This window comes from Dreissena polymorpha, chromosome 11 (assembly GCF_020536995.1).
Source record: "Dreissena polymorpha isolate Duluth1 chromosome 11, UMN_Dpol_1.0, whole genome shotgun sequence".
NCBI lineage: Eukaryota > Metazoa > Mollusca > Bivalvia > Myida > Dreissenidae > Dreissena > Dreissena polymorpha.
Window position 1 is genome coordinate 33,875,238 of NC_068365.1, and position 27,829 is coordinate 33,903,066.

Consider the following 27,829-nt stretch of genomic DNA (forward strand, 5'->3'; position numbering starts at 1 on the left):
TTCTATTATATTGTATACTGTGTTGAATGTGATGTATACATAATAAGTCATATGGTTTGCATTTTCAATGTGATGTATACATATGGTTTGCATATATATGCTAATCTATTTATTTACCATTATGTTCTTCACTGCTGGCGGTTGTGGCACGCTCACTGCTTTTAACGCATATTAAGAAGCTGCAAATAAAACCGCAAAAATTAATTCAAACAGATAACTTTGTATAACACTTATGCAAATACACTTATGCTCTTTAATAATATATTTACATGTTGTAATCATGCCTAGATTTGATGTATCTGTTACAACAGTTAATTCAAAGTTTATTTAATATGGAAAAATAGTAATATTATTATTTGTAGATAAAGATAACATTTATTGTAGCATAGTGTGTTATTTGCTGTTTATTAATGAGTACAAGATGAATTTTGTTATTGTATTGCTGTTTTTTTTAAACTTGATTTAACTTACTTACATACATAATACAAACAATGATGAATGTTAACTTTATTTTATTTCAGTGTGTACATATTATTATTCAATGCACACATGTAAATAGAAGCGTAATATGCAATTAATGTTAAGTACATGTATTTTTAGGAATATGTACATGTATATTGTGATTTTTTAATGTACCTTTCTGTTCCTGGTTGCTCGTTAATGTGTTTGCGATTGCCCTAATCATCATCTGTGATGCAACATCTGAAAACAAGATATATATGATCAATACAATTATGTAAAAAGTTGATAATTATGTTCATTTGTGTTGTTACTTTAGGTTTGGTATTTCAAAGAGTCGCTATGAATATAAGTCAGTTCAGTGAACATGTTACATAATACTGACTATATGTCACAAACTCAGAAGATAAAAAATGCTACATAGTAAATGATAAATTATGATAACCAAATATACATTATTTCAATGCATTCATACACACAGTTATTGTGTTACTTGTATATACAATTAAATAAAAATTAACTTGTCGAAGGCTTTGTAAAATATATTAATACTAATTTTATATGAACAGACACAAAGACTCTTCCAAAACATATCTCAGATTTGAAACAAAATCAGCCCTTGCAGCCTAAAATGGTTGACACTTTGGAGGATTAGAGATAAATAATAACTGTACATTAATTAATATCATTTTAAGATATAAATGGTTACCGTCCCAGTCCTTGAACTACAGGGTGGCCTTGCATCGTGGAGGCAAGCACCTCCTCTGACGATGAAAACTAGACTGCAACACTGCTTCCCGTTATTGGGTGCCGCATTTCTTCGACCTTTTGAATGTCTACATTAGAAAAAATAACAAATCATACTGTTTGATTACCAAGAAATACTATGTATTTGAACTCATTCCTTGAATAAATAAACTCAACAACAAATTTCAAACAGTGATTATAAGTATCTAGCATAAAGGAATAGCATTTATTACTTCCTTAAATGCGTAAACTTCATTAGCTGATCTAAAATTAATGATCTTAATTTGTAATTAACAACATACAAAGATTCTGATACGAGTTGTCCTTTCATACCATATTTTGTGAAAAGGTTCATGATTATTATTATTTAGTGCACCTTGGGTGAGCTTACTTACATATTTCATGGAGGGGTTTAATTAATAATCATAGGAATTGACAAGTGTCAGTTTTTTAATTACGCAAACAAAATTATTATTTAGGTAAAATTAAACGATACAACATGGAAATTGTTTACAATGCGTGACGTTGATTTATATTTTTTCTACAAAGTTAATTAAATGAAAGCATAAAAAAGTAGTAATTTATGACAACTCACACCGAGCCTTGGAATTGTGGTACACCTTGCAGCATTGTTCACCAGTTCTTGCGACCCTGAATTCTCTGAATGTTTAATAAAAACAATTGTATGATGTATAGCAGTATTTATGAAACACATTACATTTCATGTTTACCATTATGGTTGTTGATTAGTTAAATATAAACGACAAACAGAGTAATAGTTATCGATGTAAACTTGTAGCAAATGAAAAGTCAATCTAGACATGTTCAGATTGTAAACAGATACGAATAAAACATACATGGGTACGGATCTAACAGGCTACGAGATTAAAACTAAAAAAATAGACCTTAAATGGTACATTTATCCGTGATAGCACAAATATTCCATTGTAAATACTTTAATAACAATTCATGTGTGCAAATTTTGGGCACAACGAGCGTGCAACTGTACCATAATTCATAACAAATGTTTGATACTAAAACACATTCCACAATCAATTCCAAAATCCGTAAGTAAAATTTGTTGAGTTGTTATGCCCCTTATTTACATTGTGCGTTATGCGGCATTAGTAAAAACGACATCGGTAGCATATCCAATCGTATGCTATTAAATAAAAATTAAAACTATAAGGTAGATACGAAAATAACATATAACTTACAATGATATTTTGCTCGCCACCTCGTCCCATTTGTTTATTCGAATAACCGAAATCTTTTCGGCCTCGATCCCCTTATACTCGCCGAATAGAAGGCTCCAGTTGTCCCGCACCAGCGCATTTAAAACAATCTGGCTCGGACCAATCTGCCATGGGGGCCTTCTGGCGCTTCGTTTGGCTGTCTTCAACTGCTAAAAACTCCATTTTATAAGTTATACAAGATACGTATTGATGCAAAGCGTCGGGAATTTCAGTGTAAAAGGCACTCAATGAAGTTACATGGGGCGATTTTTTTCTACTGTTAATATTAATATATTGACCGATTATTTCAAACAAAATAGAAAAAGATACTGGTATAACCATTATCTATGATTTTGTGTTATAACCCCAAAATAACCATTATCTATGATGTTGTGTTATAACACCAAATAACCAGTATCTATGATTTTGTGTTGTAACCCCCAAATATTTCATAGTTCATTTTATTTACATTGGTTTCCTTTTATTACTGGCATCCGTGTGCAGTTTTCATTGATGGAACAGACTGTGTAGGTTTAAAAAAATCTTCTTCATCTTGTAAGCGTAATTTCATATATTTCTCAACTTCAAGGGGAGATAATTCTGAACTTATTCTTACGTTGCTCATTTACGATAGGGGTTGAGTACTCATTGATATGAAAACACTGTAAAAGTTATAATGTCTTTCCCCCCCCCCCCCAACCCTCTCACACATACTATTTCATGGGCATAATAAAAACAAAAAATGGTTACAATAAAACAGCAAAATTATTTAAACTAAAATATATACATCCAAACAAAAAGTACATATCAAGCAAATAAAATAATTTGATTCTACTGGGGCTCGAACCTTGGGCCTCTCACATGTGAAGCGAGCGTGTAACCACTACACTACGTAACCGCTTGAAAAATCACCTTCTAACTAAGATATTAATAAGCTATTAATAGTTGGTTTAAATTTAAACCCGGAAGTTTAAACGCTGGATATTGAGCGGGGTTAAAGGTCCATACTAAAGGTCCATACCACTGGCAAGATATGGGTCAGGCCTGCGGCCTTCTATATGTGGTTCTAAAAAAAACTGTAGGAGGACTTGATAGTAATGAGACTGGGTCGCTGTGATGGTGCTCTTCATTGATAAGCGGCTGCTTCCTTTATCAAGACTCATTATTACAATTAATAATACGTGTCGCGCTTCGCGCTCTATAGCGCCTTTATTAGTAACTAGGTGGTTGCTATGATAGTGGAACAAAGGAGTTTTGTTTTTATACAAAACCAGAAAGTTTCACCGGTTCGCGTATTTGCCCAGTCCCTGTGGTATTTTATTATTGCCCAATCCCTGTGATCAGTTATGAATTAAAATAATTAACTTTGCATTATTGGCAATAAATGTTGTAGTAAATGTAATAGGCACAAATGCAGTACGTATTAACAATATTTTACACAAAAAATCACCACCATGCAAGATATTCTGACAACAGAAATATATACATTGATCCGTAAAATAACTTCTCCTCCCATAAGCAAAAAAAAAACGTATTACATACTAGTCGCCGCACTTCAGTGCGACGCCAATCATAGATGTCTGCTACTATTTTTGACACTATTTGGTGAGTTTTCTCTACTAAAGAGTTCGCTTAGTCGTAACGTCATAAAAAACACAATCTTATTGAAGTCTATTTCCAAACGCGTTCGTGAATACGAATCCTGAGTCTGTCTTTAGTAAGTCTAAGTCTGAGTCAAAGTCTGAGTTTGAGTTCAAGTTTGAGTTTATTATTGGTGAATACGGCTCCTGGACATGTCTTGCGACAGATCGTGGAAGAAGATTGAAAGACGGGTATTGTTGTCTTAATTATTTGAAACACACACAAAATATAAATACATCTATACAAAGTAAGTGACGCTCAGATATTATCTGAACTAGTGATGTAACTATAGCTCTATTGGTCATTGTCGGCTTGGGTACTACTGACATGTACCCCGGGTACTCTTAAGTTTAGACAATCCCAGAATCGATCAATTGGCTATGTCCATATTGGCTATCACGTGACCCGCTGATCCTGACGGTACTGAAGAATTTGGCAGATTACAGCGTAATCATAGTGAAAACTCGCTAAATTCCAATAAACAGTACTTGATGACTTCGCACAGTAGGATTGAACACAATTGAAACATGAAACCAAGTGTCATATATATCATATCGTTAATCAATATAAGTTAAATAAGAAATATACACGATAGATTAATAAAATATGTGTCTCTGCAAACATATTCAGTGAGTTTGCTTTTTAAACATACCTTTCACTAATGCCTTTGTATAAAATTTAATAATTTCTTCATGGAATAAACTTATTCAATGAAAATTATAAAGGTTATAGAAATATCTAAAGTCCGAAGTAAACGTTGTGATTTGAGCGTAAATAGTGCCGGATATATTAACAGCAGCAGCATTCACTGAACAATGTGTGCTATATATCAAATTGACTGCATGTTACCCTGTAAACAGGAGTTCCGGTTTGGGGTTATGTGACCAGAACGGACTATTGTTATGTCATTCATGTCATGATAATATCAAGCGTTCATCATTGAGGTTACAGAATACTAAACAATCTCTTGCACGACGGTTACATTGCATTCACTGCATTAAAGAAAACCATCTCATACCATGATATCTTATATCAGTCTTAATTTATTATTATAAAATTGATATGTTTTTTTTATGTTAAGAAACCAACATACATACACACGTCGAAGCAATTCCTAACGTCACTAAAAAAATATGTTCAATTGTTTACATTTGTGAAGTGCGTGGAATGATTCCATCAGCGTAAATGGGCAATAAATTAGTTCCAAATAGTTGCATTAAAACTCGCAAGTTTTTGCACGATTTATCGTACATTTAAAAGTTAAATTCAATTTAAAAATTTAAATGCTTAATTTAATGCATGCGATCTTAAATATCCAATCAAATATACATTGAATGCGTTTGTTCGGTTTTACCTATTTTATAGACAAAATGGCAAGCTGAGCATTTCGCAGAGTTGTATGTGAGAGCAAGGAACGACATCCATCCATGCATCCATCCATCCATGCATCCATCCATGCATCAATCCATGCATCCATCCATGCATCCATCCATGCATCCATCCATGCATGCATGCATGCATGCATATATACATACATACATGCATGTATGCATGCATGCATGCATACACACACACATACATACATACATACATACATACATACATACATACATACATACATACATACATACATACATACATACATACATACATACATACATACATACATACATACATACATACATACATACATACATACATACATACATACATACATACATACATACATACATACCATACATACATACATACATACATACATACATACATACATACATACATACATACATACATACATACATACATACATACATACATACATACATACATACATACATACTACATACATACATACATACATACATACATACATACATACATACATACATACATACATACATACATACATACATACATACATACATACATACATACATACATACATACATACATACATACATACATACATACATACATACATACATACATACATACATACATACAGTACATACATACATACATACATACTACATACATACATACATACATACATACATACATACATACATACATACATACATACATACATACATACATACTACATACATACATACATACATACATACATACATACATACATACATACATACATACATACATACATACATACATACATACATACCTTACATACATACATACATACATACATACATACATACATACATACATACATACATACATACATACATACATACATACATACATACATACATACATTCATACATACATACATACATACATACCTTACATACATACATACATACATGCATACATACAGAAACCAACCCTGTTTGTAACGTGTAACAGTACATTGTTAAATAGTTTAAATACATTACTGTATCATTTACACTATAAAAATTTTGGCACAATTGCTTATTAACATCAGCAAGACTTAACAAATATCTTTGTCGGGCCGAGCGGGAAAATCATTAGAAAAGTAGTGAAACTAAAAACAAGTGCATATGAAAACCACTGTCGCTCTCATTAGGTCGTGGCCTTAAGAATGAAAAGATGAACAGGGTGTTTCAATCCTACATTGAGTGGCGAGAAGACGAGGACGAAATGGACCTGACTAAGACAATGGCGACGGCTTACGACACGATTGAGACTGCGACTATGACGACGGCAAACGACACGAACGTGACTGCGATGATGACGGCGCCATACGACACGGACACGACTGATACGATTACGACGACATACGACTCGGACAAGACTGAGACGATGGCGACGACATACGGCACGGACATGACTGAGACGATAACGACAACATATGACACGGACAAAAATAAGACGACGACGACGACATACTACACGGACACGACTGAGACGATTGCGACGACATACGACACGGACAAGACTGAGACCACGGCGACGACATACGACACGGACACGACTGAGACGACGGCGATGACATACGACACGGACACGACTAAGACGATAACGACGAAATACGAAACGGACAAGACTGAGACGATGACGACAACATACGACACGGACATGACATAGACGATGACGATGACATACGACACGGACATGACTGAGACGATGACGACGACAAACGACACTGACAAGACTGAGACGATGACGACGACATACGACAGGGACAATACCAAATTTACTGCAACAGGAGTGGAAAATGCAATTGAAGCTCGTATTCGACTTGAAAGAAAACTGCACGACATAGCGGATGTAGACCTATCAAGAGTCCCAAAAACAAAAGGTACATAATTTTTCATCTGTTTTGATCGTTAAGATCACATGTCCATAGGGAAACAGACTATGGTTGACATATGTGTATTTAATCGTTCGTGGTTAATTCTAGATTATAAGTAAGGCTGTTAGACTGCACGTCTATTTATTTTACGCTGTTACGGTGAATTACAGTCAGTCTGACTCTTTCCTTTTTTTAAATCCTGTACCCTTAACCATAACAACTATTAGGCCGACCATAAGCTGAATTTATGTTAAGGAAAACACTGAAGAATATAATATGATACGTTAAAAACATATTTGACCCTTAACAGAAACGTAGGCTGTGCTGCAAACTGAACTTGCATTTTGCCAGGTAAAACTTTACAATTTGATGAATTGTATGAATTTGAATAAGTTTATACTATGGAGCTTTGTGAGTAGGGGCACAGGACTGATGACTTTGTGAGTACGGGCACAGGACTGATGACTTTGTGAGTACGGACACAGGACTAATGACTTTGTGAGTACGGGCACAGGACTGATGACTTTGTGAGTACGGGCACAGGACTGGTGACTTTGTGAGTACGGTCACAGGACTGATGACTTTGTGAGTACGGTCACAGGAATGATGACTTCGAGAGTACGGGCACAGGACTGATGACTTTGTGAGTACGGTCACAGGACTGGTGACTTTGTGAGTACGGGCACATGACTGATGACTTTGTGTGTGAGCAGGGCACAGGACTGATGACTTTGTGAGTACGGTCACAGGACTGATGACTTCGAGAGTACGGGCACAGGACTGATGACTTTGTGAGTACGGTCACAGGACTGGTGACTTTGTGAGTACGGGCACAGGACAGATTACTTTGTGAGTACGGGCACAGGACTGATGACTTTGTGAGTACGGGCACAGGACTGACGACTTTGTGAATATGGGCACAGGACTGATGACTTTGTGAATATGGGCACAGGACTGATGACTTCAAGAGTGCTGGCACAAGACTGATGACTTTGTGAATATGGGTACAGGGCTGATGTCTTTGTGAATATGGGCACAGGACTGATGACTTTGTGAGGACGGGCACAGGACTGATGACTTTGTGAGTATGGGCACAGGACTGATGACTTTGTGAGTACAGGCATAGGACTGGTGACTTTGTGAGTACGGGCACAGGACTGATGACTTTGTGAGTAGGGGCACAAGACTGATGACTTTGTGAGTACGCGCACATGAGTGTTGACTTTGTTAGTACGGGCACAGGACTGATGACTTTGTGAGTACAGACACAGGACTGATGACTTTGTGAAGACGGACACAGGACTAATGACTTTGTGAATATGGGCACAGGACTGATGACTTTGTGAGTATGGGCAAATGACTTATGACTTTGTGAGTACGGGCACAGGACTGATGACTTTGTGAGTACGGGCAAAGGACTAATGATTTTGTGAGTACAGGCACAGGACTGATGTCTTTGTGAGTAGGGGCACAGAACTGATGACTTATTGAGTACGGCAAAGGACTGATGACTTTGTGAGTACGGTCACAGAACTGATGACTTTGTGAGAACGGGTACTGGACTGATGACTTTGTGAATACTGGCACATGACTGATGACTTTGTGAGTACAGGCCCATGGCTGATGACTTTGTGAGTACGGAACAGGACTGATGACTATGTGAGTACGGGCACAGGACTGATGACTTTGTGAGTACAGGAACAGGACTGATGACTTTGTGAGTACGGTCACAGAACTGATGACTTCGAGAGTTCGGGCACAGTACTGATGACTTTGTTAGTTCGGGCACAGGACTTATGACTTTGTAAGTACGGGCACAGGACTGATGACTTTGTGAGTACAGGCACAGAACTGATGACTTCGAGAGTACGGGCACAGGACTGATGACTTTGTGAGTACGGGCAAAGGACTGATGACTTTGTGAGTACGGGCACAGGACTGATTACTTTGTGAGTACGGGCACAGGACTGATGACTTTGTGAGTACGGTCACAGGACTGGTGACTTTGTGAGTACGGGTACAGGACTGATGACTTTGTGAATACTGGCACATGACTGATGACTTTGTGAGAACAGGCCCATGGCTGATGACTTTGTGAGTACGGAACAGGACCGATGACTTTGTGAGTACGGGCACAGAACCGATGGCTTTGTGAGTACAGGAACAGGTCTGATGACTTTGTGAGTGCGGTCACAAGACTGATGACTTTTTTAGTACGGGCACAGGACTGATGACTTTTTGAGTACGGGCACAGGACTGATGACTTTGTGAGTACGGGCACAGGACTAATGTCTGTGTGAGTACGGGCACAGTACTGGTGACTTTGTGAGTACGGTCACAGGACTGATGACTTTGTGAGTACGGGCACAGGACTGATGACTTTGTGAGTACGGTCACAGTACTGATTACTTCGAGAGAACGGGCACAGGACGAATGACTTTGTGAGCACGGGCACAGGACTGATGACTTTGTGAGTACGGTCACAGGACTGATGACTTTGTGAGTACGGGTACAGGACTGATGACTTTGTGAATACTGGCACATGACTGATGATTTTGTGAGAACAGGCCCATGGCTGATGACTTTGTGAGTATGGAACAGGACTGATGACTTTTTGAGTACGGGCACAGAACTGATGACTTTGTGAGTACAGGAACAGGACTGATGACTTTGTGAGTACGGTCACAGGACTGATGACTTTGTGAGTACAGGCACAGGTCGGATGACTTTGTGAGTACGGGCACAGGACTGATGACTTTGTGAGAACAGGAACAGGAATGATGACTTTGTGAGTACGGTCACAGGACTGATGACTTTGTGAGAACGGTCACAGGACTGATGACTTTGTGAGTACGGTCACAGGACTGATGACTTTGTGAGTACAGGAACAGGACTGATGACTTTGTGAGTACGGTCACAGGACTGATTACTTCGAGAGTATGGACACAGGACTGATACCTTTGTGAGCATGTTTATTTTTCTGACTGTTCATTATACGGTGTTTGGTGGAAAAACTGTTTACTGTTTAGATTTCGGATCGGAAATGATGTGCTTGAGATGTCTGATCTATCAACGTTGCATAACACAAAATGGATAAACGATAAGGTATTTGTGTTCGTTGTAAAACATATTTCAGCAAACTGATATTGTGCAAAGTGAATGATATTAATATATATGTACAAGACTGTTGTAATTTATAAGTAATGTTTTAACATTAATTTTAGTATATGTGTTGTTTAACAAAGGTGTACAATTATTTATTACAGATCATAAACGCCTACCTACATCATTTAGCGATGGTAAATAACGCCACATCTTGCCATCAGGTATTAGCGTTACCCAGCTATCTGATGTCACTGTGGATGGCGGGTAATCTGGATACATGGAGGTTCCGGAAGGTAGATTAAATAAGTAAAAGTCAATGAAAAAGTATAAACTTAGACCTTTTATTGTTACAGAACGTTTTTAAGACAAGTGGTACAGAAAATTACACGCGGACTATATTTTTAAAGATATTTCTTGATTTTCATAGCATACTATTTATGGCATAAATAGAGAATACATGGTTGGTGCCGAGATGGAGAAAGTTTATCCGGTGAGGCTTCGACAAAGAAAAAAGGGCGAGCTTTAGCGAGCCCAATTTTTCTTTTTCGGGCCGAACCGAATAAACTTTCTCCATATTGGCACCAACCATGTATTCTTTTTATCCTACTTCATGCCGTTGACACATTTTATCAAAGACAAATGATAAATTGACATAACTATATAAATATTCCCGTCGAGCCTCCTACATGTACACAACATTCCAGACGACCGAATAACTACCGATTGTGTCACGTAAACAATAGTTCTACTTTAAACTGATCCTTTTAATACTTTCCTATTGAAAATATGAGAAGAAATAAAAAACGAATCGAGAATGTGATATTTTTCTTGGTAGAAAAATGAAAAAAAACAAAATGCAGAAGCAAAACAAAAACTAAATTTTATTTACTTTAATGACAACTTTAATCCATTGCTTATAACAATAAATTAACAACGATATACACATCCATTTTCTGCTCTTCCATCCCTTTGTCGAAGTCCATTTTCTGTTTTTTCCATCCCTATTATCGAAATGCATTTTAAACCACACTATTTTTGGATATCGTTTGTATCGAATGCTAATCACTCTGACCCAAACTCTGAGAAACTGGATATTATGTTTTGTCTGAGAAATGACGTCACACTAGAGTAGATACGTCATAAATTGCGTAATCAAGTAGATTAAAATGATAAATACGGAAAGCTGGTTCGGTAATATATTTTAAAAAAGAAAAAAAAATGATGATATATATATATATAATATATAACGATAACATGCATGATGCGTACCAATAAATTTCAAAGGTCAAATATTAGAATATGTTAATCGTCACAGCGTGCGTAGGAATACACTACTTCCTGTTGACCGGAGATAGGAAAATCTATTCGACCCTGCTTTATTCGGTCAATGTTTACAACAGAGGCAGGATAAACATATTAATCTCCAATCTTGTGTAATGTTTGTAATTATCATTGAATAGAGATAAAGTTCTGCAATTACATGGTTTTGTATTTCATTTTGTGTTAACTAGTCTAGAATTGGTACCATGCAAGTCAAGAAGACATATCTTTACAGATCAAGTTCCAAAATTACAAGTGGTTTTTCTGCCAGTGAACATAAATGACAACCACTGGGTGTTAATGGTGGCAGACCTTGAAACCAGAACATTGTCCATACTTGATTCGTTAGGAAGAAAGAACCGTCTTCTTCAAAGCTTTTCGTTGTAAGCTCATTATTACAATTATTATTTTATTAACACTTTTTATGAGTTATGTTTTTAAATCATGCTCACAGATAACTTTTTTCCGACAATAAAATACAAACATCAAAAACTTCTTCAATTCCATTAATGCGTGTACTAAACGTTTGATTATTTTCCAAACTATCAGTTAAGAATGCATTATGGGTATACCGTTGAGTATGTTGTGTAAAGCAATATGAAACAGAATTGCAAACCTGTCAAATTATAATAAGCTTTTGAAATAAAACTTATACATCATTTCTCCAAAAAAAAATTTTTTGTATCGAAGGAAGTTCGCCAAGCGCAGAGATCAGGCCATTCCAGATGACCTGCCACTGGAGTGGGATACGGGGAGCCTGGTGCATGCGGCGCCTTTGTTACGCTGGTAATGTGAACACTTTATGTTTGCCTAAGTTTTTTTTTTGTTCAAATCAAAGAAAAATGAATACAAAATATGTGTTAAGCTTGAATAAAGGTAGGCATGCGGTTTTTAAGTGAGCTTTTGGAGATTCAAACCACACTGTTAGAAAATACTGTGGGGTTTGTATTAGTGATACTGAACTTGTAGCAATGTAAAACTAAATACATAAATTAAATAATCTTTCTGGTTAATGATATTGGCATGTATATGAAATTCGTTATAATAACGATACCATTTTCACATTATAATTGCGCATGTCGTGATTTCACTTGTATCGTGTAACTTCAGTTGACAGAGACACATTTAGAAAAAACGCAGAACTACGTTACTATATATGTTATACATTCAGTAATTACATTTAAGACAATTTGAAATAAATAACGAAGGATATATACAATTTATTTTTAAGAACATATCTAAAACTATGTATTAAGTTTCTTGTAAAATTGGTGCGACATAAGCTTTATTGGAAATATTTATGGAGATGTAAAATAAAAGTGTTTTGAATCTGCCTCATATGTCCTATGAGTAACCTATTGATTTTGATGTTTTAAAAAGTGTAGTCGCTTAAATATACATGTATCTTGACATTTATTGAGTGTCTGCGTGAATGTTTTTCAGAACGCCCTAGCAATTTCAGAAGGCGTCCAACTGCATATGTTGGGCCACCAGCATGCGTTGACCATGCGGCAGTACGTCCTGCATGTAATATGTACTGCCAGCCAGAGCCCCGATGACCTAGACCGCATATGTGACGCGTTGCCGTGCACGCAGCCAAAGGGGCGTGCACTTGGATCAATTGCGATGTTTGTTGTCGGTGGGTACATTGCAGATGTGTCAACATTAGCAGGCCTCAAAGCATAAAAGCAAATAGTCGGCAGCATACATAGATGAAATTCTTTTAATTTAAGAGGAGTAATCCTACTTATTATTACATACCGCATTATTTGTAATATACATTAACCTATCAAAACAAACTAAGAAGGCGTAAACAAGAACTCACACAAAAGTACTCATTATACAGGATTTCATTCACATACAAAATCAAAACACAGCAGCAGTTTACATTTTTCAGCTAGTTAATGGGTAAAATTACATCAAATGGGCGCATACATGTTTGTTGATCTAACTGTCGTAGGGTGTAATTGTATTAGATAGATAGCACGGAAGTAGTAAACGAAAGTAAGGTTATTTAGTGTAGGGTATATGTGGTTTTTTAGTTGAATCTGACATAGTTGAATGTAACCTATCTTCCCGCTTTTTCTGCACTTTTAATATCTCCATAATTGCTTTTTAAGGTTTGTAAGATTTCTTCGCTAGTTGCTGTGGGTCTAAGTGTTGTCAATACTTTCCTAGGGTTTCCACTTAGGGCATTTCGTATCGCTTGTCTTAATATTTCCTTATGATAAATGTTCGACTCGAGGATACTTTCAATTTCAACTTTCAACTCGTTAAATTAGTTTGGGTCAGACAATTTTGGAATATTCGGTATGATCATAAACGTTTTGTGATAATTGACTTCTGAATCCTTTGCTTCCTCTTTATTGACGTGATGGTATTGTTTTCTAGTAGGTTGATTATCAAATTGACTTAAATATGATGTTTTCTTTGTCAAACAAACGTTGTTCTTATTCTGATCTCTGTTTCATTAGAGTCTGCATTCTCTTCCTTTCGTCTCTCAATCTCTCTTCATTATCAAATTGACTTATTATGGTCTCTTTGTCAAACTAACTTTGTTCATATTCTGATCTCTGTTTCCTTAGAGTTTGTATTCTCTTTCTTTCTTCTCTCAATCTTTCGTTTTCCTTCATTTCTTTTAATTGGGTCTTCATGTAAATAGTTTTGACTATTTCCATCTCTCTCAATTTCATCATTTCAATATGTTCTTCTAAAAATTTGTTATATCTTCAAGTTCATCATCACACTGATCCTTGTCCCGAGTACCATAATCATCATGTTCTCTTACTTTCTCTCTCTCCATATTAATTCTGTCCCCAGAATTAACCTTATTCAGACAACGCCTTTTCTTGCAACGCCTTATCGTCTAACCACTTAAGTTCTTTGTCTACAGTACCTTCGCTTGCGTTTGACCACATACTCAATCCTTTAAATCTGTTACTTAATTGATCTAATTTGTCGTATTCATCAACTGTAATAAGTGTGTGTCCTCTATCTGTATTCCGCTCGTATATGTCAAAATCTCTCTGGTATTCGGTTATCCTCTTGCCACTTCTGTATTCAAATACACAAGCTCCCTGTTCATCATCATTTTCAAATTCAATACCAATGTCAGTTTCTCTCATTCTATGTATTCCTAATTCTAAGGCTTTCCTTCGTTCTTTTAGTTCTCTTATTTGATCATCATCTTGTTTCTGCCTAAGTTTTTCCTCTTCTTTAAGTCTATATAATTCATCCTTGTCATGTCTAGCCTTTCTTCGTATTTCAATTTGTTCAATTCTCTATCTCTCTAATTCACTAAGCTGTTTCATTTCAATATCTCTATCCCTCTGTTTTATCCTTTCAAGTTCTCTTTCATTTGCAATCCTATTAGCTTCATCTCTCAGCACTCCTCTCCTTCGAAGTCTCTTTTCCCTATCTGTTATATCACCTTCCATGTTTGGAGAATGACAATTCATAAATGTACAGCACTATGATTGCAAATATATTCAAATATGTATTTCACTTCAAATGAGAGTCACACAACTGTCAATAATCAGCGACTAAACTATCACTATATCACATAAAATATCTCATTGTTCACGCTCTAAACAACATTAAAATTCGTAATTCACTTGAAAAAACAACAGTAACAACAACATCACAATGCACATTAATTGTATTAACTTGTGAACACGCTTCACGTAAGTATTCTTTCAATTAAACTAGATGTTATTACACTATGCAAAACTGTTGTAATTACTCGAGTTATTTAAAAGTATTGCATCATTTAATTAAATACTTAAAGCCACAATACTTATTCATTCGAATGCTTAATTTCAATTTGAATAAGCAATTAATTATTTTATTTTTATTTTCAACAAAGTGTACTTATTGTACAATAAACACAAACAAAAGTGTAATAAAAACAAATATAAAACACAAATACAATTTGAGAAAGCTACTTTAACACAATAACAGTTGTAATACGTCACAGTGCGCAATTTATTTCCGGTAAATCGACTTCCGTTACATCGATATCCGGTTCCAGTTCAAAGTTAAATTGCTGCGCTGACGCGATATTTATAATAACTATCAGTACTAGTCAATAATTATCCAATCATAAACTTAAGCGTGCGCTCTTAACGCTAGCAGCAACGAACCGATATCGATAAACTCGATAAACTCTTCTATCCGCAATATATGTAAAATGTACAGGTTTATACTGTAAACCTTTACAATATTCCGAATTAAATTAACGCACGACCGCGAACGATTTGAATCACGCTACCTTGCAAGGATTTTCTTTAGTCACCTTCTTTACTTTGCAATGAAATTGGTTTAAACTAATTTCATTGAAAAATAACTTTCAAAAAAACGGTCACGTTCACCATATACCGCTGCAATCATAAAAAGCACGGGTATTTCGAGCTAACTGTTAATAAATAAGGACAGATTTGGGGGTTAACTAATACTGCTAGTGACTAAAAATACAAACTGGCTTTTACTAGCTATAAATACAGTAATGTGTTTTTATAACTGACAAATCTACATAGCAATCTATTCGTTGTCAATGTATAGAAGTGTTTTGCTCAAATGCAGGGGCGTAGGTTAGATTGTATGCAACTTAAATGTTAGTGTTGTGATTCCTAAATGTATTGTTTAAAAAAAAAAAAATATATAAAATGTTGTCAACAATTATTCTCAAAAGTACAACGAAAATTAAAACGCTCACCACACCACCGTAGAAATGAATCGTCAACAACGAAACACTATGTTCACACACTGTCACAAATACACTTAATGTCAAAACTCCAGCGTAGAATTCTCTGGTCTTGTGATGTTACTGTCAAGAAGAAGGAGGAGGCCTTTTAAACGTTTCGTACCCGCGGGTTCCCGAATGTCAAAGGTACCGTCTAGAAGAACCGGTCTACCAATCTGCACTGCATTTCATTTGGCCAAACATCAGAACACGTTGGGCGCCATTGTCGTCCGACCTAGCTACGCCTATGCGCTCTCGAATAAATAGACAGCAAGTCGTGGATCTTTTGTCTGATAGATTTGGATAGGAAAAAATCCCTGTAGGTTATAAATTAAAGCCTACAAATATGGATAGTATTCAATGTGCAATAAACATCGATCAGCCTTGTTCAATGCTGTGTGAGGTCTGCGGTGCTCGTGCAGAAAAAGCGGGAAGATAGGTTACATTCAACTATGTTAGATTCAACTAAAAAACGACATATACCCTACACTAAATAACCTTACTTTATTTTACTACTTCTGTACTATCCATCTAATACAATTATATTTACACCCTACGACATAACTAACAAAGCGGCATGGACAAAAGCACTTAGTTTTCTTAACACAGATTCGCTATCGGAAGACAGTAATTCAATAAATTTTTGCATATTTGGTCTGTCTCTGTAATATGAAGGTATATATTTACATCTTAAATCTGTATATAAGTTGCATTCACTCACAAAATGATATTCGTCTTCTAGACGATTACAAACCGTACATGTCCTTTGCTCAACAGGTGTAGGGTTGGGCTTAGACCATCTGCCACTTTCTATTCTCAATCTATGAGAGGATACTCGTAATCTAGAAAGGTTAAATCTATACTTTTTAATATTACATAATACTCAATATGGTTGAAGTTGAAAGGATGCTATATTCCTAAAAAAAAGAGCTCTACTAGAGTTTACCAGTCGGCCGTTCCAATTTTGGATAAAAGTATCTGTAAGTCGTTGTTTAATAGCTCCAAGAAATACATTATCGTGACCGACATCCTGGAAATACCAGGCATCGTTAAAGCCAAGTGTGCTTAACAAATCACGTAGTAGGGTACACCAACTTTTTTTATTAGGGTATCTTTCGCAGTCACTCAACAATGCAAGGTTAACTTTTTTTATTGAATTTATAACTATTAATATGTAATATTTTAACCCAATATTGTATAATGTTGTAATATCTATTTGTTTGACAGTTGAGACGCCCAAGTTCGCCGTATATAAAATCGTTTTGAGTACTTCTTTTAACACCAAGTAGACTTTTACAAAATTGCATATGAATACGTTCTATAGCATCGCCCTTGACAAAACCCCAAACTTTACTGCCGTAATTAAGAATAGGTGATAAAAGTTTATAAAACAAATCTAATCTGTGTTTCACAGTAATGTCGGCATATTTGTAAAGGTATTTGTTCATCTTGAAAATGGCCTTTAAGGCTTGGCCAGCTAATGTGCTTTGTGCATAAGAGAACGAACCACCGGTCGTGAATACGACACCAAGGTAATTAAACTTAGTAACAATCTCAATTGCAATATCATTATAGTGAAAAAAAATATTGTTTGGCAACCGCCCTCCTTTTCCAAATATCATGACTTTAGTTTTATCGCTATTCACTACTAACTTCCAGTGTTTACAATATTCGTCAAATACATTTAGATTTTGTTGCAATTCCTCTGCGTTATTTGCAAACATAATGATATCATCTGCATACAACACAAGAAATAGTTCGTAATAATCTACATCTATGCCATTTAAGCCACTTTCAGCGAGCACTGATTCTCAATCATTAAAATACATAGAAAACAGAAACGGTGATAAGCATTCTCCTTGCCGGACTCCTAGCCTACATTCGAAGTCTTCACTTAATTGATTACAGTATTTTACTCTAGATTTAACAGAAGAGTATATCGATTTAACAATATTGAAAATTTTGCCTCGTAACCCTAGTTTAATAAGTTTGCTCGAAAGGTTTTTCTCGGACTACATAATCATAGGCTTTACTGATATCCACAAAACACAATAAAGCTGTTTTCCTTGATTAAACAAGTGTGTCAGAAGACCATGAAGTACAAAAATATTATCAAGAGTGCTCATATTTTTTTCTAAAACCCGCCTGTGCTTCAACGTATACATAATAATGTTCCGCCCAATGTGACAATCTCATGTTTAAAATGCGAGTAAACAATGTTCCTTACGTACTCAATAATATTATACCTCTATAGTTATTTTCGTCATTTATGCTACCCTTCTTGTGCAGAGGAACAACAAAACCCTCTGACCAGGTAGTTGGAAAATAACCACTATCAAATATTTTGTTAAACAGTGTATGTAGATATGGCAAAAGAGTGTCTCTACCATGAACAAAAAACTCATTTATATGCATATCAGGTCCTCCACTTTAATTAGATTTCAATTCCTTAATAGCTTTATTAGTTAGTTCTATTGAAAAGGACTTATTTAATTCATCAAACATTACACTAAATTCGTTTCTCTCATACCGTTCTAAGAAGTAGATAACATCCTCATCAGGTGTAAATAACAAACTGTTTGGATTATTAACGCTTTTGAAATATTGTTCAAATGTACTCAGGGAAATATTGGACTGTTGAATTCCTACAGATTGCTTGAGCATATTCCAGTACATTTTAGCATTTTTTAATCTTGATTGTTCGAGATTTCGGGTGTGTGCCCTATCGTAATGTAATTTTTGTTTTCGTATACATAGCTTATAATCTGACCTAGTTTTATTAAGTGCCATTCTGTTTTCGTCTGTTTTATTATTTATAAATTTATTTAGTTGTCTGTAAAAACGATCCCTTTTTCAGCACATTCGGAAGAAAACCAAGGTTTTTCATGTTTATTTTGCTGTGAACTAACATAACTTACGTTATTTCTAATTTTACGCTTAAAAAAGGGGAGGCAACTCCATCTAATATTTCATTTAGTTTTACAATACAACAGTCTATGTCATGTGATGGCGCGCTGTTGCTTACAGCATTTGTCCATGTATTTAAATTATCAATAACGTCACTTGAGTGTAAAGCTTCCTGAAATAATTGCCTATGGTCATTGTCCCATACATATTTATAATTTACAACCCCTGCAGTAGCGTTTCGGTCAATACAATTATTGAATGACGGCTTACTATCTTTAAACACAAAAGAGCAATCAATTAAGCAATGGTCGGATAAAATATTTGGATCCTCAACTCGGAAAGAGTGAACACAGTTGCTATTACATAATTGACTACACTAGAACTTGTTCTGCCAATGAAAGTGTACTTTCCATCCTGATCCCTATCACACCTTCCATTTAAAATACGTATTCCGGTTTGTTTACACAAATCTAGTAATACTATTCCGTTATTATTAATACGACCTTTGTCCTGAGAACACCGCGCTGTGCCCGTATCAGCTACATAACCATCGGGTAAAAAAATATTAAACATACAATGTAAACATGTGCATAAGCAAGAACAAAGTGATATCATGTATCAGTAATAATGTCAAACATATTATTCAATATATGCTAGTATTAACATATTTTTTGACCTTGTGTATTCTGTAGATTTAAAAGTTGTTGGGTTTTTGCTTTGTTTGTTTGTGACAGATTTTTGTGTTAAAATATATAATTATATAAACTATAGATGAGTTGCATGAAGTGGGGTAGGAAACAACTTGACTAAATTATGAAAGTTTCATGTGTTTCCATTTTTGTTAAAAAATATGAAGTGTATCGTTGTTGAGGGCTATTTCTTTTTCAATTTGGATCTTTAGTTTTAAATGATTTATAAAACAGTTCATACAGCTGAATATGAAATATTTCATTAATAGGATAATGTAGGTCACAGTGTTATTAATTTCTGGTATGTTGAAGGTATTAACACCGACACTGAACTTTAAAAGAGACAGTTTTACTTGTAATTGTTGTTTCTCTAGAAATGTTGTCAATTGGTTCCATAGAGTGTTAATATGTTTACACTCCAAGAAAAGGTGTTCTATTGATTCAATGTATACTATTAAAAAATATTGCACATTAATGGTGAATGTGTTTAGTATCGCTTGCATTTCATAAACACTACATTCCTTTTTGAAGATTATATAGACAAAAAGAAAACACTGTTTCACAGCTTATTGGAATTCTACTCCAGCCATCACAAACCTGCTTGGGTAGCAGTTTATCTATTTGTGTTTAAACTTTCGTAAAATATATTATAGCTGAATGTTATTTTTGTTGCAAAATGCATAAGGGTCCAATGTTCAGATGCATGGTTATGACATCACTGTGTTTATAAGAATCTGTGATTGATAATTGTTGTCTGAATGATCATTTCAGATATATTCAGCCTCAAACGATTCTCAGCTGCAACATGTTTGTATTTCTTGTAAACAGTGCATGCCGGTCCGTGTAATTTTGATTGCAGTCTCATAAGGACCTAATTTGACTGGTTTCTTTCTGCAGTTTAGTTGAAAATAAAGACACATGCAGTGATGCAATGGCTGTGTCCCATTCTGCAGGTATGGCTGTACTGTCATCCTGAAAAATGGTGTCTCAAACCAGTCGAATGACATTTGTTCCAATGATGGAAGGGAGGTGACTTTTTTAAAGAGTTGTCCTTGATCACCAGTATGGGAAAATAAAGACAAACATTTGGAGTTGAAGGGACAGTCAACGTGCCCTCAATATAGCAAGTATATTTCATGTCAGACCCATCTTCATTTGAAATGTGCAACCTTAAGGTATCTAATTTTAAACGTTCTGGTTTAGCAAACAGAACAAGTAAACAAAAAATGTCTTAGCTAACACAGCGCCTAGAAATTAAAGACTTAAAGCCACACACCTTGAAATGAAATACATGTTAATCAAAACATATAGATGCAATTTAAAACTGTGCAAAATTGTCATAAAATCTATGGCCTAGTTAGCAAGTAATTTACTATTATTTTTTAATTTTAACACCGAAAGTAGGATTTCTATAGTTATACGTATATTTCGACAAATGCGATTAGTTTTAAGTTTTAAAGCGAAAAATAGACGGATTTATATCTTGTAACCACCAGATATACTCTAATTGGCATAGATAAAATTAAATGTATAGCCTAGTTAGCAAGTAATTCATTATATTTCAAACGGTACCGCTTTTAAAACCGAAAGTAGGATTTCTAGACGTATACGTCCATTTTGACAAACGCGATTATTTTTAAGTTATTAAAGCGCAAAAAGGCGGCTTTCTACCTTGTAACCACCAGATATATTCTAATTGGCCTATATAAAATATGTTTCTTGTTTATACTTAAAATTTACTATGCCATGTAGTGTCATGTAGTTCATTTCAAGGTGTGTGGCTTTAAAGCACAACACACCATTGCACTTCAATTAAATGAACGTCACTGTCAATATTCCGTCCGTCAAGAATAATTACAGACGCCTTCCGACGAACAATTCAAATATAGTCGATTGGTGTTTAACTGATTTAAGTGAGTAACGGTTAGGCTAAAAGTTTTTTTACAAAATACTTTTATTTATGTTATAATGCATAGTTTTCTTCGAATTGATTGTAAAAAGGCTCTCATTTTCAGTCTATGTATGTTTTTGTTGACGTGTGTCAATTTGTACAACTTTTTCTTTTTTTGAAAGCAAATCAAGGCCACGTTATGTACGCACCAATTTTGTGACGAGACGTAAAATGCAGACGAATGATTTCGTGAATTTCGCAGATTTTGTTTGATTAATATAATTTTCATTGTTGTAAGATTGTATAGTAAAATGTGTCCTTTACAAAAGTAAGAATGCTCAGAAACCAGATCGCTGTGTACCATATAACATAAGCGTGCGGGCTGCAACACGTGATTTAGTAAATAGCGAACATGCGGTGACCCATATTCAGGAATGTGGGTTTGTCTCAAACTACATATAAATTCAATTGAGTGGTCAAATATATTAAAGCAACTGAAACTTTCCAAGAAATTTACAGTTGGAAAATTATAGATTCAATCAGAAGAATTTTATTAAAATCTTTTGATATTTAAATTTACACAGTTGAATAATTTTATTTAAACCCATAACAATTAATTAATAAGAAGTTGTTTATGTATAATTAGTTCATAAGAATACTCATGACTAAGAAAAAAATGTTCATCCATTGATAGTCGTCAATAAAAATCTTGTAGATAGCAATGCTTTCGTAGAAAATACTGCCAGGCGTTTTTTACCAAAAAAAGTTGTTCAACAAACCTCTGAACGCAAAAGTATGCCTATTGTAGTGGTATTGTGTTAGCTTCTGGTGGCATTTTTGAAAATTTTAAGTCCCTTAAACATTAAGTTACATAATACATAAAGAGGTTATGACATAAGAAAAAATAAATGCAATATATATCTTTAAAATATATGCTGGTGTAACCCATCTAACTTTTACACTTAAACGTTGACCATGATTTAAACTACATGTAATTCAAGACGAAAATAATTCTGCAAAAATTAATATTGTCTAAAGTACTAGAAACTTTCTCGCCCACGGGACTTCACGTAAACGTTCGGGCCATCGCATTGACGCATAGACTGCGTTTCATTAAATTCCATTTCAATGTGCTTTTAATGATGAGGCTATCACATGTGCCATTTTTAAACTCGGTTAAGTGATCAGATATTTAATTAGGACTGTTTGTGTTTTTTTATAATTCTATTCTTCTGTTATTGTAACTTTGTGCTTTCTTGTGGTGGTTTCTTATTAAATAATAAGACTAAATATTGTTCGTTTTATTGTTTATGTTCTAATTGTTTAACACTTACATTTAATGGACATGAACTCAAATACAACTCTGCGTATACATCATATTTTTACAATTGCTTTTGATTTGAAAAGTATGATCTTAATACACACACAATAAAATATAATTATTAACGGCAATTTTCAAATTGACAACATACTACACTGTCATCAGAAACAACAATATTCTCTTGATAAAATTAATTATTCATACAAAAAAGCTCAAATTCCGAATGAAGATAAACGACATACTATCATACACAATTTATATACTATTAAAGAAACCAAACCATTTCTCACAGAAAACGCTGTAGCTAACATTTAAAGAAATGTGAGTCCTTTCAATTCCGTACTCTTCTGAACAGTAATAATATTATTTATTAATTGAGTCTAAAACACATCTACCATAAGCCTTCACGTTGTTAACATTGAAATAATTTATCATAATATGTCGGAAAAAAATACCGATACAACTACAATGACTGTCACAACATTGTTTAAAATATCGTCCTTTACAGCGTGCCTTTTCGGATATCAAATTCGGCTCGTTTGGCCGTTGTCGGCTCGCAAACTTTTTAAAATTACCTCGGGTACTCTTAAGTATACTTCTCTGCACACCGGGTACGGGAAATGTACCAGAACGTACCCGACCACTGTTAAAATTAACCCAAGTTTTATTCCCGCCCATTATCCGATGTCTTGAAACAATACGAAACAAAAATCTCTTTGAACAAAACCTGCCTGAACATGCTTTTTGAGTTGAGTTTCGGTAATATAGAGGCCATTTTACAAATTATTGAGCTCAACTTAGTGGAAATACAACTACATTCATTCCTCTGTACGTAAATTTGTCATGTTTGATACTTTGATAAAATACATAATGCTCTTATGTTTTTTACGAGAATAACTGCAATATAGAGACTTGATAATAGATAGATACATACAATAGTAGTAATTAAAAAAAATATTCATTATATCAAAATGTTATTTGCAACAATCACACAGGTAAACCAATTTAAAAAAAAAGAATAATTACGTGCAAACCACGAATTTATCTAAAATTTGATTACACCGTAACATATGCTTGAATGTATTCCAATTTGCATGTGGATTTTTAACCTCGATCAATACAAAGATAAGGCATTATAATAATACATTATCACTACATACCCGGGTAGACTACTTTCCATGAAAACAAAGCGCTTTCCTTCAATGTGATTAATGCACCACAAACTGCTTTGAAACAGGCCCGGTTGCATGACAATAAGTCTATCGGGCAGAATATTGTCCTTTGATGCCAAAGTATGACCTATACCTTTAAAGAGACCGTCACCCGCGATTGACGAAAAAAGAAAAGTTCTAAAATACCGTATTTTTTACAATTATTAGTTTAAATTGATTTTATATCACGACTGGTATATTACATTTCTTGAAAAAAAGTTCATATTTTCAGTATATTCGGTTATAAATTTCGCGATGTGAAATCGAAAGTACATCGCGAAAATATGTGACGTAACGATATACACATTATAAATAACGCAAGTAGATTGATCATTTTATGTATAAAATATAAACAATTCACTACGCATGCACAATTTGCATTCCTGGCTTTACCATGTGACGATGATTATCAATCTACTTGCGTTATTTATAGTTAATTGGTAGTAACCTGGTACCTGTACCCAGTAAAATTTATTACCGAATATACTGAAAATATGAATGCTAAAAGTGATATTATGGGCATCTAACAGTTTATAGGTGTCTATCGCAACCGTTGTTTATTTTTGGTGTTTTCACTTCATATAATTATAATTGTTAATGCAGCATCAACATACTAAAACAATATCCCGGAAAGAGAAAAATAATGTATTATTACAACCGTACTTTCGTTTGGCAACTAATCACGCATGTACAATGTGAACCTAAATTTAATTTTAGTGCAGATTCGTTTATACGACACAAAGACACCATTTTGTTTTACGGATCATTTCGGCTTACAGGACTGGGTGGGTCACGTAAAATATATAATATAAAATATATTTTTATAAACAGCTGGTAGCAAGATGAGTTGCAGATAATTGGTCAGTAACCAAATTTTAACTTACTCTTTTGACCTGTTAATTCTTTTCAGCTCAATTCAACAGTGAAAAATGCCCATAATTTCACTTAAACATCTTTTTTGCAACTAATGTAATATACCAGTCGTGATATTTTAATCAATATAAACTAATAATTGTAAAAAATACGGTATTTTAGAACTTTTCTTTTATCGTCGATCGCGGTTGACGATCCCTTAGTCAAGCAAGACATCTTCTCATTATTTAAAATCGTTTTATTTTTTTTTTGTTTTCCATGCACGTTCTTGCGACCAAAAAATCTAAAATATGGTGATACCATTGAGGTACATCGAGAGGCACAGTATAAGTATAGCATTAGTATCAAGCGCTTTTCAACACAAACACACCACACTCGTTGCTTTAGAAATAAAGGTAACTCAAGTTCATACCAATAGCTGTCACTTAAGAAAGCATTGGTTTATAATGATAAGCTCGGGATAGATACAATCTATTTGGTACGAACGACACATTTAATTTAAAGGAAAAAAATATTGAGATAATAATTCTTATAATAAAATATCAACACCTATTTTAACAAACCCACATTGACACATTTTAATATAAACTATATGCCACACTGAGTACTTACGAAATGGAAACGTATGTTAACAATCGGATTTATCGATAAATATATAAAAGGTTAATTTTACAAAATATCGTTTTATTAGACATAACAAATTGTACCGTTGATTACACACTCAAACATCAAGACAACGCAAATCGTTGAAATAAACATGACAAATCAATTAAAGAAAATGATATCGCCTTTTATAATAATAATGATGATTTTTGCTTAATAAATCAAACTTAACAGTGCTTCGATTGTGATTGTCAGCATTAAAAGGGTATCCGATTACGTTTGAACGTAATTGAAAGGTCAGATTGTAATTGATAGCAGTGTTAAATGTGTTAGACCTTTTGAATGTCAACAATCCATATTTCGTTGCTTTTTGTTTGTCTTATTTGCTTTATCGTTTAATCAATTAAATTTTATCATTCCACACGTACCCAACATTGAAGTATTTTATTACCGTTTGTTTCCTTAGAACGCAAAATAAATTCCATATCCTATTAAGGTGCACCGTAACTATTTGTATAAATAGAATCTAGTTAAAATTTGAACTTTTTTAAAAAGCAATGATACCTTCAACCCGCCTTGAACATAATAATTTTTCGCATTTAAAGATGAATTCATGAAAATGAATAGAAATGTGCGCATTATTTATAGATTTATGTGAATAAGAGCCATTTTAAACACTCTGAGACTTTTCTAACGCAACACGTATTGAAATAAATATAGCTCCATACTTTTTGAACGGATTTTGTTGAAATTTATACACAGAATAATTCAACACATAACTTATTCTTTCTGTAAATTTAATTTAAATTGATTAACAATCAGTTATCAAACTTAACAAATTAAAAACATAAAAACAAAAGTAACAAATCGTACAATTAAAATTATGACAATAAACAGTAAAACGATTAAACTTACACGTCTTTATGACTAACCGGCTTGCAACATGTCAATTGATCTGTCGCGCTCCTGAATATTCATACGAGCCAAAGTGTTGTTAAATTTATGTTATGTTTTTTTCTGTTGTAATAACTCACCAAGAATGATAAAATTGAAATTAAAATGAAATAATATCGCGTCATAATACACTTGATGACTTTTCTATCGCAAAACTTTTCAAACTAAAATATCTCAGTTATGAGCCAATATGTTGATTACAATTGTACATGTGATCCTTTGAGAAAATTATTTGCAAGCTAAAGATAAATCATTCATCCATGATGATCGGACGCTTTCGCACATAGGAAAGTAGCTTGCAACATGCCGATCGCGCGGTTGCGCTCCTGAATACTCCTATGTCATATTTTATGTGTAATTAATCTAATGTTTTCCTGATGTAAAAACCCACTTTAAATGATAAAATTGAAATACAAGTAGACTTATATCGCGTTTCACCATTTTCACGTCCAAAAATATGAAACCACACCTACCCCACTCGCAAAAGCGTCCGATCACCACAGATGAATGAGTTTATCTTAAACTTGCACAAAATTCTGTCTAATGATCACATATATAATTTTAAATAAAACACTTAACCAATTATTTAAATATTTAAGTTCGAAAAGTGTTGCGTTAGAAATGTCTCCAAGTTTATACACAGTCATAACAACTTTTGATTTTTACAATAATGTTTCGTAAAAAGACAAAGCAGTAACGTATAAAACAAGTTTATAAGTTTATATATTTTCCAAATGTCAGACTTAACATTTAACAGAAGACTTGTTAAAACGAGCAACAATAATTGTTTTTGTTCATTTCTTGATAAGGTCGCTCCCTTACACATATACTAAATGCAAACAATAAATGATTCTA

At 34.3% G+C, this 27,829-nt stretch overlaps 1 long non-coding RNA gene across 2 annotated transcripts; it reads right to left on the bottom strand.

The window, feature by feature from the left end:
- Window positions 1–117: 117 nt before the first annotated feature.
- LOC127851428 (uncharacterized) lies at window positions 118–11,006 on the bottom strand. Of its 2 annotated transcripts, none has more exons than XR_008035756.1 (6): window positions 10,645–11,006; window positions 2,424–2,611; window positions 1,802–1,866; window positions 1,169–1,295; window positions 637–702; window positions 118–179 (listed from the first exon to the last, which is right to left on the bottom strand). It is a non-coding gene; the product is annotated as an uncharacterized LOC127851428 (long non-coding RNA). The 2 variants fall into 2 exon arrangements; XR_008035757.1 differs by having other exon boundaries at window positions 10,641–11,006.
- Window positions 11,007–27,829: the final 16,823 nt, after the last annotated feature.